At 40.1% G+C, this 13,552-nt stretch overlaps 1 non-coding gene across 1 annotated transcript; it reads left to right on the top strand.

The window, feature by feature from the left end:
* The first annotated feature begins 11,862 nt into the window (after nucleotides 1-11,862).
* Nucleotides 11,863-11,969, top strand: LOC116745729. The gene has a single exon (XR_004347539.1). It is a non-coding gene; the product is annotated as a U6 spliceosomal RNA (small nuclear RNA).
* Nucleotides 11,970-13,552: the final 1,583 nt, after the last annotated feature.

Below are 13,552 nucleotides of genomic sequence, written 5' to 3'. Positions count from 1 at the left end.
TCAACCACAGAAAACATTTCAAAAACAATATTAATTTATTACTTTCTACTTATGAAGAACTTCTTCAAGAAACTCATTATGTTTGCAGCCTTCAAAATGCTTATATGATGTTGCTTTTACTGCTCCCTAGCAGCAAGAAAAATATGGGTAATAATATGACTCTATTTGGCTAAAACACATAGCCTTTTATATCCTCAGATAAAGAGAAATGTAGAAGATGTTGCTTTATTATGAATGTCCAACAGAATTAGATACTATTTATATCAGTCAGGGTCCTATCAGGACCTATATCACAAAGATTATACAGGAGTTTATGGGGAATGTTTAATATAAATGTTTATTAAATTCAACAAGGGACTGGCTAGTGAAAAGCGAAGAAAACACCAAGGAATACAAAAATTACAGATAAAGGAGCAGCCACTACCCTTAGGGCTGAGCTACTGCCCCACATAAGAGTCTCCCCCAACAAGGGCTAATCCACTCCCTCACTGGAGAGGGCGCAGCTGTGGCTCATTGGTTGGTAGAGAAGTTGCTGAGGTCCTGTGCCAGCAGAGCTTGCCAGAATGTTGCCCTCTGGTGTCCTGGAGGAAAGCCATCCACAAGGTTGTCCTTCGGCAGTGGCTCTGCTGCAAAGCCACCTGAAGGGGTGCCAGGAGAAGCTGCACTGATGCTACAGGAATCTGATGCTAGAGAACTTGCACAGGCGGCCAAAGCCAGATCTTGGAGAAGCCGTGTGTGCTACAGGAGTCCAGAGAGAGGTGCACACTGGGCCCTATATAAGGAAGTCCTTCCTCCAATGTCCCTGCAGCGCCCTTCAATGGCAAATCGTAACAACTTGTCAGCTGGCAAACAGAGCCCAGCTCCACTCTCACAGAACAGGCATCACAGTGTGAATTTGGAGCTGAGAGGCAATAAATTCACACCTGGTGCACAATTCTTTAATTGCACCCATTGTCACACATCACATCTTGCTTTAGGAATTGCTTATTCTCAGCTCACTGGTTTTCTGAAGCTTAATTTCCACAAGAGGTTTCTTATTGGTTTAGCTGCCTTTAATCTCCACTTTTAAATCTATAAAGCACTATCAGATTGATTTCCCTAAACCATCATTTCACTTTGTCTTTATGCTGCTCCAAAGCCTTCAAAGGACTCATACTGACTAGAGTAGTGATCCTAAACTTCTTAAATATGAAAACCCCTTTACAATATCAACAATTTTGTACAGGTCACCACATGACAGTAGTCTTACTGTTAGAACACTTTAATTTAAAAAATAGATGATACATGCTGCAATAAATTTAGACATATACAATTAATCTGTATTTTGCTAAGTCACATCACCTACAGTCAAGTACAAACCGTAGCTCATATCATGGGACAGACATATTTGTTCTGTGTCCAGGCTATCCATGGTATGCATATGGATCAGAGAGCCCCTGACAATAATAACTCCAGGGTCCCAGAGGCCTCAGGCCCACAAGTTGGGACCCACTAACCTAAAATCCATTCCCATCCCTTCAACTCACCATTGAGCTGTTCATAATCTGACCCAATCTATCTTTATAACTTTATCTGTCACTGACTTTCCACATGACTTCAGTCAATTTGCTATAATCCCTGCACCCTGAACACATTTTGGAATATCCTAAGCCCTGGTTCCACCTGGAATACACACCTTCCTTCTTCCTTCTTATCCAAATCTCACTTCTCTTTAAGACCCACATTATATCCCTCTTTCAGTTGCTTTTCTTGGCTACTGCAGAAGATGTGTCTGTTGATTCTCAGAAACATCACTGCCCCCTAAGCCCTCCTCTGCACGGAAGGGGATAAATTCAGGAAATGACACTTCCAGGCTCTTTTCAGCAGAGCTCACTGGATTCTACCAATAAGGGGCTGACCCAGAAGGCAGGATGAACAGGTCATTACTCCCCTAGATCATCTGCAGGTAAGTGAGGTGGCACTCCCAGATGGCAATGTGAGGTTTGGCCGGGGACACTCCCTTCTCTATGCCCTTTTTGCGCTCTGTACCTGACTTTACCACATCACTTATCACAGTGTATTTTGATTATGAGTTTATCTGATTATTTCCCCCAGCAGAACAAGCGCTCCACAAGGATAAACATGGTCTCCTGAGAATCAGCCACTCCAATGTTGCAGACAGCTGAGCTCATCAGTGGCAGCTTCCCTGTGGACCCTGCACTTCCAGGTCTCCTAAAAGCCAGCACTCCCAGCCTTTTCAACACTTGTGTAAGTCTCTCAGGCCCTGCATTTAACCTCTTTCTATTCAAAATACCTATAGCAGCTTTCACTCCTCTAAATTGCTATAAGGCCTTAACATAGTCTTTTTACTGCTTATACAGTTAGTTATCTTTTCATATGTATTCAGATTGTCTTCACAACTAAGCTACTGAAAGAAAGGGCTGAGTTTTATATTTCTTTATGTACAATGTAACACCTTCCCTTGAAAGCAGTTTTTCAATAAATAATTACTGATTTGACTCATTTAATTAAATATAGGGATAAATAAGACTGAGCTGATAGCCTATCAGACTTACATCTTAGAAAAAATGGACAGACTTTCAAACTGCCAAGTCAATACTTAAAAGTTTCAGTGGTTTAGGACTTTTCAATGGTTCTTACCTTTCTGCCCTTCAGTAAACTAATTTACCTATTTTGAATTAAGTTTCTGACTTCCAATCTAAATATCTATAACCATTTTTGGATGAACAACTTTGGGGAAGTTAGGCTATCACAGCACTTCCTGCATTACATTTTGGTCCTAAGCATTTCATATTTCTCTACATGTTAAATCTCCTTACATCTATCAGATCTTACCTAACTACCCTTAAAGTCTACCTTTTCCCCACTTCTTTTTCTTTCTACCACCAGGTATAAAAATAATATAAAGAAATACCTTTTTTCAAATGTGAAGTATAAAGCTTTTATCCTTGATGTGCAAATATATCTTTTGCTGTTTCTGTAAATCTAACTGTAATAAGTTGAATACTGTTCCTCAAAATTCATGTCCACCCAGAATCTAAAATGTGAACTTATTTTGAAATAAAGTCTTTGCAGACATAAAATTAGTTAATGACCTTAAGATGAAATCATGCTGTGGGTTTAGAGTGAGCCCTACATCCAATGACTAGTGTCTTTATAACAAGAGGAGAGAATCAGAGAGACACAGGGGAAAAGGCCATGAAAAGACCAAGGCAGAGATTAGAGTGATGCTACTACAAACCAAGAAACATCCAGGGCCCCCAGAAACTGGAAGAGGCAAGGAAGGATTCTCCCCTAGAATCTTCCGAGCATGCCTGAGAAGCATGGCTCTGCTGATACCTTGTTTTACGCCACACAGTTTGTGGTACTTTGTATGGCAGCCCTAGAAAACTAATACACTAGTATTGCTGGTATTTTTCATTAAAGTTAAAACAACTTTATAGGCATAAATGAATGTTTTACATTGTGAGTAAGTTGACATCACTGTACATGCTGCTAAGTACAAAGTATTCCTAATACATACCCTCTACTCTTTTAGGACCACCTTCAGAGATGTAAACAAAGCATTTCCTGGTGAAAGGACTTCCTGGCTAAATAGTTTATTAGGAGAATGAATCAATCTGACATTTGACATTTCAAAGTTGGTTTCAAAGAGAATTACATTGGTAAAATTAAACTATTTTCTACTTTCTAAAGATAATAATTTAGTAATTATAAAAAAAACTTTAAAATTCAGTGAAGACGTAATGCTCTTTTCCCGCTGGGGATAGAGCAGCTGAAAAAACACTGCACAGCCTAGAAGCATACATGCTTCTCCTCCCGAACACATCAGACCTTCTGAGGTTTGTATTCTAAGGGATGCTGTAGAATACAAATTCCCAGGCAGAGTTAGACACCCGCTTCTCAGGGCCCTCTCTGAACTCCGTAGGCAGCTCTATTGTTATCACATTATTTTGTTATTATTGGTTTACCTGATTGTTCCTCCCAACAGACTGAGAACTCCGCAAGGGCAGGAATGTGTATGACTCATCCTCATATTCCCGGGCCCTGGCACCATGTCTGGCAGCACTTGGTGCTTGATAAATACTGAACTGATTAAACTGTTGACCTTACTCTGTTCATAAGGGAGTAGACAAATTTAAAACACACTGCCAAACTGCAGTCCTGAAACTGAGCATTTAGTCTTACATCAGATGCAGCAGACATATTTTTATTTACAAAATATATTTTATATACTGCCCCTTTCTCAAAAGAAAGCAGCAAGACTCAGCAATTAATTATCCAAACCTAATGAGGGAAACGTTCACAAGTGACTGCAGCCTGATATTTATCAGAAAGATATAACAGCCTGGGTGGTGGCAAGGCCAAGACATTTTCCCTCTTCAGGCGCCATCCTCCCATACAGCAGGTTTTAAGAACAATGGGAATGTGCAGCCGAAGGACAATGAGTTTTGCCTAGAAGTCAAACAAAGCCAGAGGTTCAATCTTCCAAATTCTCTGGCCTGGGGTTTTAACCAGATTCCACACCTCCTACATTTAAAAACGATAATAAATATGTAAATACTCTAAGGTGGGTCTAAAGTTTTTTTAATCCCCAAAATTGGTAGGTCAAGAGAACACACGCTATAGCTAGTATACCCGTCTCTGAGATCACACCAGCAGTCTAATTCTAGGCCACTGCTAATGGCTTTACAGAGCAACCTCAAAAACTGTTCCAGGAAAAAAATTCATGAAAAGCGAAGAAACTGGGAGATTTGAGACAGGGATCCCAAAGAAGAAAGAATATTAAGAATCTTGGTTGCAGGAAGTTGACTAAGAGGGGTCTTAAAGAAGAACTACTCTTGCCAGGTTTTCCCAGTTTGCAGTTGGCAGCCTCTGAGATGGCCCCAATGATCCCTGCCTCCTAGTATTCATGCCCTGTGAATGCCTCTCCCCTTGTGTGGGCTGGACCTAGTGACTGGTTTCTAACAAGGAGGCTACAGCACAAGTAACGGGACGTCAATTCTGGGATGAGGTTACAAAGAGATTGTGCCTTCCATCTTGGGCTGCCCTCCCTTCCTCCCAATCCTGCACATTCACTCTGAAGAAAGCCAGTGACCATGGTGTGAGCTGTCCTATGGAGAGTCTCCTTTGGCAAGGAACTCAGGCCTTCCATCCAACACCCAACGAGGAACCGAGTTGAGCCATCAACCACTTGAGTGAGCTTGGGAGATCCATGCCTGATTGACCCTTGAGATAACTGCAATGCTGGCCACCTTGATTTCAGCCTTGTGAGAGACCCGGAAGCAGAGGCACTCAGCTAAGCCACACCAGATTCCTAACCCACAGAAAACGTGTGATAATAAATGGTTGTTTTTGTAAGCCATTACGTTTTGGAGTAACTTGTTACATCGCAATACATAACTAATATATAGCAACTCTTATTTATAATACTAAGTTCTTCCTTACTTCTCAAAACACATATCCTGATTTTTGTTTGTGTGAGGTCCTCTGACCCCTTGGATGGAAGTAGAGACCACTCTCTTAGGAGCTAAGTACTTTTTTGGATACGTAAATTCAGGGAGCAAATCATTATAATCAAGGATTGGCCTATCGCCCTTCCCAAAAGGCCAATCAAGCAGAATGTGGTGAAACTGACCGTAGGGTAGTCTTCCTAACACCAGAAACCAGAGCAGCTGAAGTATCAACCTATTCACTCATCATCTCATGAACGGTAGTGGAAACAAAATCATCTTATTCTTTAAACATACAACTGTATGTTCATTAATCTTTTCAATGCAGTGATTTTATAAGGAACTGGAAAGCACCAAGAACTGCTTCTCTCTTCTGAATCACTAGAGATGCCCTCTACATGCACAAAATTGATACTAAGCACTTATTCTGTGAAGGAACATAATTGCTTGGCTGCTATGAGACATTTCTTTTCAGATTCTATTCACTGCTTACTCTTTCCCCCAAACAATTTCCCTTTTACGCAAACTTTCCTAAACAATAGAGTATTTTATTAGATAATGTTTACTAACAAACTGAAGGCATGGGTAACTATTAAAAAAATAATGTATTCAATTAGAACAACTTAATTACAATGTGACTTTTCATAGAATTCTAGCTTGTAATTTTATCTGATAGCAATGTCAAGTGTTTGTTCAAAGTAAGAATTGCACATTTAGTTCTTTCCAGATTTAACCAGATGAGCTGGACAACACAGGGCTTGGACATGGATTCGTGGTCTCTAGGCTTTTACAAATAATGCTGGTATGTTTTATGATGGGAAAATATCATATTAGAACACCCATTTAGGGGCTTCTCTGGTGATACAGTGGTTAAGAATCCACCTGCCAATGCAGGGGACACGGGTTCGAGCCCTGGTCTGGGAAGATCTCACATGCCGCGGAGGAACTGAGCCCATGTGCCATAACTACTGAGCCCATGTGACACAACTATTGAAGCCTGTGCACCTATAGCCCATGCTCTGCAACAAGAGAAGCCACCACAATGAGAAGCCCGTGCACCACAGCAAAGAGCAGCCCCCGCTCACTGCAACTAGAGAAAGCCCGTGCGCAGCAATGAAGACCCAACGCAACCAAAAATAAAATAAATAAATTTATAAAAAATTAAAAAAAGGAACACCCATTTAGAACATGCACGTGTTTAGGTCTCTCAACCTAAGCTACCACCATGAAATTTTGTGTTAATGGTTCTCAAGTAGGGGAAAGAGCAGAATTTGTCACTGGAGGTCTGTTCCACATTCTCTTTTCTACTTTTTCAATATACCAATGTATCTAAAGCTGAAGGTACACATGAATTCTTCTCCTTGAATCTTTTTTTGAAGTCCCCTTGAATGGATAGAGTGTTCTGAAGACTCACTTAACTTCTCACTCTCCCTATATCAATCCTGAGCCAGTGACATGATTAAATGATGGTTTTGTCCTGCTGGAAGACTGATTAGGACGCCTGCCACCATCTACAAAATTGCCATTAACCTATCTCTTGGACAAATATAAACAAATCACTAGCTTCAAATATTGGCGGCTGTTGAAACAATGTTAAGGCTGTCATTAGACCTCACCTTGGCTTATTGATAGTAATTTAAGTCAGGCCTTTCTTGACACTGTATTTTTCTTATTATATCTCACATCATTGTTAAAGCATTATAGATTATTTTCCTTGAAATCTTGTTCCCTGTTCAAAGAAGGAATAGATGTTGCTTCATTCACACAAACTCTGCTTAATTATCTACTACCTTTATATAGATATGTAACAACTCAGGTAAAGTGAGCTGGCAATAATCTGGAAATCTGTCAGAGAAAAATCTGAATTACATAGGTGTTTGGAACCAAACTGACTCTTCAGTTCTAAGTTATTTGTTTGCTTCAGTTTAGTGCTTTAACTTTGCCTCTGGTCAGATGGCCTCATCCCCAAACACCAGGCTTTCACCTTACTATCTGTTCTCCAAACTACCACCAGAAAGATTAGTCTAAAATACAAATATTTTCTCACTCCTCTACTTAAAATTGTTCAGTGCATCCCACTACCTTCAGGATAAGGTTGATACCCCTTAGAATGACACATAAAGCCTTTAATTACCTGGATTACCTGGATCCTACCAGCCTCTTCATCTCACTCTCTGTCCACTTACTTCACAACCTACTCTTCAGCCACACTAAGCCACTTGCAGTTCTAACTTTACCACATTCTCTCACACCCTGTGTCTTACGCCTTTTGTTCCTTCTGCCTAGGTCACTGTCCAGCTTAACATCTTTACCTTAATCACCCAGCACTACTCCTTCTTCAGATCTCAGCTCAGGTCACTTTCACCTAGAAACGCCTTCATTTTTGCTTCCGATATCAACTAAATATCTTTCCCTATTTTCTTACTTAGCGTTCTATTCTAACCTTGATTATCACATTTATCACACTGTATCTTTGTTGACAATTTATATCTCTCAATCCTCAACTAATTGTGAAGTCCTGTGGACAGGTGTTGCAGCCTACTTGTTTTGTCTTAACTGAAAAACTAGCATTGTGTCTGGAATGTAGCAGGCACTCAGTAAATGTTTGTTGAATTAGCTAGTATGTTTATAATGTCTCCGAAGTAGTTTTGGGGAAAGATCTTTTTTTTTAAAGAATGCTAAGAGAAAAGAGTTATAGCAGGACAAATTACTCAGAAATTACCATTTTTGGGGGGTCTTATTAAATAAAAGCATTTGTAAACTTTGGGAAACATATATCCCATGAGACTCTGAAGGAATCAGCTGTCAATCAAATGCTGGAAAGGTCAGCATGATAACAAGTCTTTTGATCAGATAAAAGCCAAAGGTATCCAAACTAAAAACAAAAAATTAATGCACATCATTGAAATATGAAATAAAGAAACATCAAGCATTATATATATACATTGTAAACTAAATGTGAAAAAATAACTTCTCTTCAAGAATTCCATCTTAGGATCTTCTTCAGGCCTATTCAGTGAAATTCACCATGCAATAAATTTTATATTATTAGAGGGTAAAATTTCCTGAGAAACAAACAATTCAAATACTTTTCAACTTCTGGAATAAAAAGTAACCCCAAGACTACAGTTTGAAACAGTAGTTATTTCAGAGATCTTCTTAGGATTAGTTTCATTTTGCCTTTCACTATTTTTTAAAATTGTCTCCTATAAAGAAAACCGTTACAAACACTTTTTTCCCTCTACTGTGGGCTCAATGAGCTCTGCTGAAGGTAAAGTTAAAATCTCAAGGAATCAGAAATGGTGGAGACACCTAAGTACTTACACAGATAAATACTGTCTTATTTCTCTAAACTAAAAGAATTGGCCAAGTCTCCAAATTATAACCCACTGAGCTCTGTGGGTGCAAATCTGGGACAAGGTAAAGACCCAGATGCCATGGGTGACGTTGAGGAAAACCCACATAATCTCATGGACCTTACATCAAGGAATACATTTGATTTGGGCTATTTTGGAGGAGATCCAGAAGCAAACGTCTATTCTGCAGTGACCGTAGGATCCCAAATCACTCAACCTACTCTGGAAAATAAGCAGATGCCTATAATAATCCCATGCTAATCATGGTCAATGAAAACACATTAGTCTCATACACCACTGTATCCCCAGGATCTTGAGTAATACACAGCACAGAGCAGATGCTCAGAAAATATTTGTTGAATGAATGGATTAATTACTGAATAAATGAACCAGTAATGTCATACAACTAAACCATACTGCCCAGGACAACACTTAACTATATTCTATCTGTAGCCTATGGACCTTAAATTGGTTGCTTTTTTTTTTTTTTTAGCCCAGTGTATTCATCGCCAGCATCTTTCCACTCCCACCTGCACCCCCAGGAAGAGCCAAGTTGAAACAGTCTTCCCAGTCTGGACACTAACACACAAGTAAGCATTTGTGACAGTAATCAAAGTCTGACGGTACCCTCCTACTCCTTGAGCCACTTCCCAACTTAGCTCACCGGAAACCTCTTAAGAAGCCTTTCCTACTTCCTCCCTCCCATAGAAATGACTCCTTTCTTTGTATTCCCTCTGTACCCTGCATATGCTTAAACATTTCTAAATTATGAAATATGACATGAAGAAAAGTGTATAAAATATTGTGTACAGTTTAACAAGTTATAACAAACTACACAGTTTAACAAATTATAGTACAGTGGATCCCTGTGTAACACTCATCAAGGTCAAGATAGTGAACATCATCAGCATCAGAGAATGCTGCTATCACTGGCAAAGCCCGTTGACTATTCCCGGGAAATGAAAATAGAATCTGGGTAATTTAAAAAGTCTAACCTTTCATTTTTCTTTTCCTCTGTGCGTAGTCTAGTTTCAGTTGCTCATAGGGGGCCGTGTGAAGAGACCTGGCACCCAGCACTTCAGACCAGAGATCTAGTGCACAAACAGCTGCGCCGACACCTCAGCTTCGTGGGACACAGGGCAGAAGCTCCACTAACGACACAGCAACTTAAGATGGCGGCGGCAGCCCGTCTGCAGCGTCTCTGCACCCGGCACCGTGATCTAAAGCCGCAAGCGGCTGTGCCAGCCCTGGGAGAAATCCGCCCCTGAGAGAACTCCGCCCCCAAGAGAACTCCACCCCCTCCCCGCTGAAGAAAACCCTGTAAAGCAGCCCTACCTCCGGGCAGCCAGGGAGAGCCGGTACTCTACAGGATGATCTTGCCTCTCTCCATTCTTTCATCAAAGAATAAAACTTTCCAGGCGTCCCTGGTGGCGCAGTGGTTGAAAATCTGCCTACCAATGCAGGGAACGCTGGTTCGAGCCCTGGTCTGGGGAGATTCCCCCATGCCGTTAGAACAACTGGGCTCGTGAGCCACAATTACTGAGCCTGCATGTCTGGAGCCTGTGCTCTGGAACAAGAGAGGCCCGACAGTAAGAGGCCCGCGCACCTCGATGAAGAGCGGCCTCTGCTCACCACAACTGGAGAAAGCCCTGGCGCAGAAACGAGAACCCAGCACAGCCAAAAAGTAAATAAATAAATAAAATTAAAAAACAAAAAACTTTCTTTTGCTTGGTCCCATTCTATTGGCTCAGATGACACTGGGCAGAAGGATCCTTGTTCGGGACCAAATCAGGAGGATAAGTAACTTCCCCACCATGTTCCTTGCTCATCTCAGACTCTTGCCTCCCCTGGGGTAGCCACTCTCCTGACTGTTAGGTTAATGTGTCCCTGCTTGTTTCATAGCTTTGCGACAGAAGCAGGAACCCCTAATCAATGTGGGTTACTTTATCTGTTTTTGTCTTGTTTCTTTTGTTGATGTTATGTTGCACACAGCTGTAGTTTTAAATTTTTCACTACTGAATGTTATTCCATTACATGAATAAACCGTTTGTCTATTCATTTTACTGTAGATGGATGTTTGGCAGGATCCCATTTGAGGCTATTGTACGCAACATTGCACATTCCTGTCAAGTGTACGGTAGTGCACATAAGTATGCATTTCAAAAATAGAACATATCTCTGAGAGAGGAATTTCTGGATATGCACAACTGCACATTACTGGATAGTGCCAAAGCATTTTCCAAAATGACTGGATCAGTGTTTACTGCCACCAGTTTTTGAAAGTTCTTATTGCTCCATGTTCTTGCCTTGGAATTGTCCTACTTTTAAATTTTCTCCAATCTAGTGGGTAAGCAATGGTTTCTCATTGAGGTTCTGATGTGCTTTTTCTGCTTCCCAATGAGGTTGGACGCCATTTTAAATGTACATTGGTAATGTGGATTTCCTCATTAGTGGATTCTCTTGCCCATTTTTCTATTGAATTGGCAGCATTGCTTTTGGGTTTTTTTTTTTTTTAGTCATTTGTAACAATGATCTATGTATTCTGAATATTTTGGTTAAAATTGTTGGAAATATGTTCTCCCGCCCTATGGTTGCTTTTTACTATCTTAATAGTGTATGTCAATGAAGGGAACTTAATTTTAATGAAATTAACTTTATTGATCTCCTTTTAGTTAGTGCCTTTTGCATCATTTTTAAAAAATTTATTTTATTTATTTATTTTTGGCTGCATTGGGTCTTTGTTGCTGCACGCGGGCGAGTGAGGGCTACTCTTGGTTGTGGTGCGCAGGCTTCTCACTGCAGTGACCTCTCTTGTTGCGGAGCTCGGGCTCTAGGCATGCGGGCTTCAGTAGTTGTGGCACGTGAGCTCAGTAGTTGTGGCTCATGGGCTCTAGAGCACAAGCTCAGTAATGTGGCACACAGGCTTAGTTGCTCTGTGGCGTGTGTGATCTTCCCAGACCAAGGCTCAAACCTGTGTCCCCTGCATTGGCAGGCGGATTCTTAACCACTGCACCACCAGGGAAGCCCTGTGTCATGTTTAAGAAATTATTTCCATGCTCCCTTTGGCAGCACATATACTAAAATTGGAACGATACAGAGAAGATTAGCATGGCCCCTACACAAGGATGACATGCAAATTCATGAAGCATTCCATATTTTTCCCACGCACATATGTTCACCTAATCTATGACAAAGGAGGTAAGGTAAGAATATACAATGAAGAAAAGACAGTCTCTTCAATAAGTTGTGCTGGGAAAACTGGACAGCTACATGTAAAAGAATGAAATTAGAACACTCCCCAATACCATACACAGAAATAAACTCAAAATGGATTAAAGACCTGAATGTAAGGCCAGACACTATAAAATTCTTAGAGGAAAACGTAGGAAGAACACTCTTTGACATAAATCGCAGCAGGATCTTTTTTGACCCACTTCCTAGAGTAATGAAAATAAAAACAAAAATTAACGAATGGGACCTAATGAAACTTAAAAGCTTTTGCACAGTAAAGGAAACCATAAATGAGATGAAAAGACAACCCCAGAATGGGAGAAAATATTTGCAAATGAAGCAACTGACAAAGGATTAATCTCCAAAATATACAAACAGCTCATGCAGCTCAATATCAAAAACACAAACAACCCAATCAAAAAATGGGCAGAAGACCTAAATAGACATTTCTCCAAAGAAGATATACAGATGGCCAATAAACACATGAAAAAAATGCTTAACATCACTAATTATTAGAGAAATGCAAATCAAAACTACAATGAGGTATCACTTTACACTGGTCAGAATGGCCATCATAAAAAATCTACAAACAATAAATGCTGGAGAGGGTGTGGAGAAAAGGGAACCCTCTTGCACTGTTGGTGGGAATGTAAATTGATACAGCCACTGTGGAGAACAGTATGGAGGTTCCATAAAGAACTAAAAACAGAACTAACATACGACCCAGCAATCCCACTACTGGGCATATACCCAGAGAAAATCATAATTCAGAAAGACACATGCACCCCAATATTCATTGCAGCACTATTTACAATAGCCAGGACATGGAAATAACCTAAATGTCCATCAACAGAGGAATAGATACAGAAGATGTGGTACATATATACAATGGAGTATTAACCATAAAAAGGAATGAAATTGGGTCATTTGTAGAGATGTGGATGGACCTAGAGACTGTCATACAGAGTGAAGTAAGTCAGAAAGAGAAAAACGTATATCATATATTAACACATATATGCAGAATCTAGAAAAATGGTATAGATGATCTTATTTGCAAAGCAGATGTAGAGAGACAGACGTAGAGAACAAATGTATGGACACCAAGGGAGGAAAGGGGGGATGGGATGAACTGGGAGACTGGGATGGATGTATATACACTATTGATACCATATGTAAGATAGATAACTAATGAGAACCTACTGTATAGCTAAGGGAACTCTACTCAGTGCTCTGTGGTGACCTAAATGGGAAGGAAATCCAAAAAAGTGAGGATACATGTATACATATATCTGATTCACTTTGCTGTACAGTAGAAACTCACACAACATTGTAAAGCAACTATACTCCAATAAAAATTAATTTAAAAAAAGAAATCATTTCCTATCTAAGGTCATGAAGATATTCTCTTTCTTATCCAGTACAAGTTTGATTTTTTTTTATACGTAAGTTTGTAACCCACCTGGAATTGATTTTTGTGTTAGGTGTGACAGGAGATCCAATTTTTTTTTCTAC

The sequence above is a fragment of the Phocoena sinus genome, chromosome 1, assembly GCF_008692025.1.
Source record: "Phocoena sinus isolate mPhoSin1 chromosome 1, mPhoSin1.pri, whole genome shotgun sequence".
Lineage (NCBI taxonomy): Eukaryota > Metazoa > Chordata > Mammalia > Artiodactyla > Phocoenidae > Phocoena > Phocoena sinus.
This window is presented reverse-complemented; position numbering and strand designations above follow the sequence as displayed.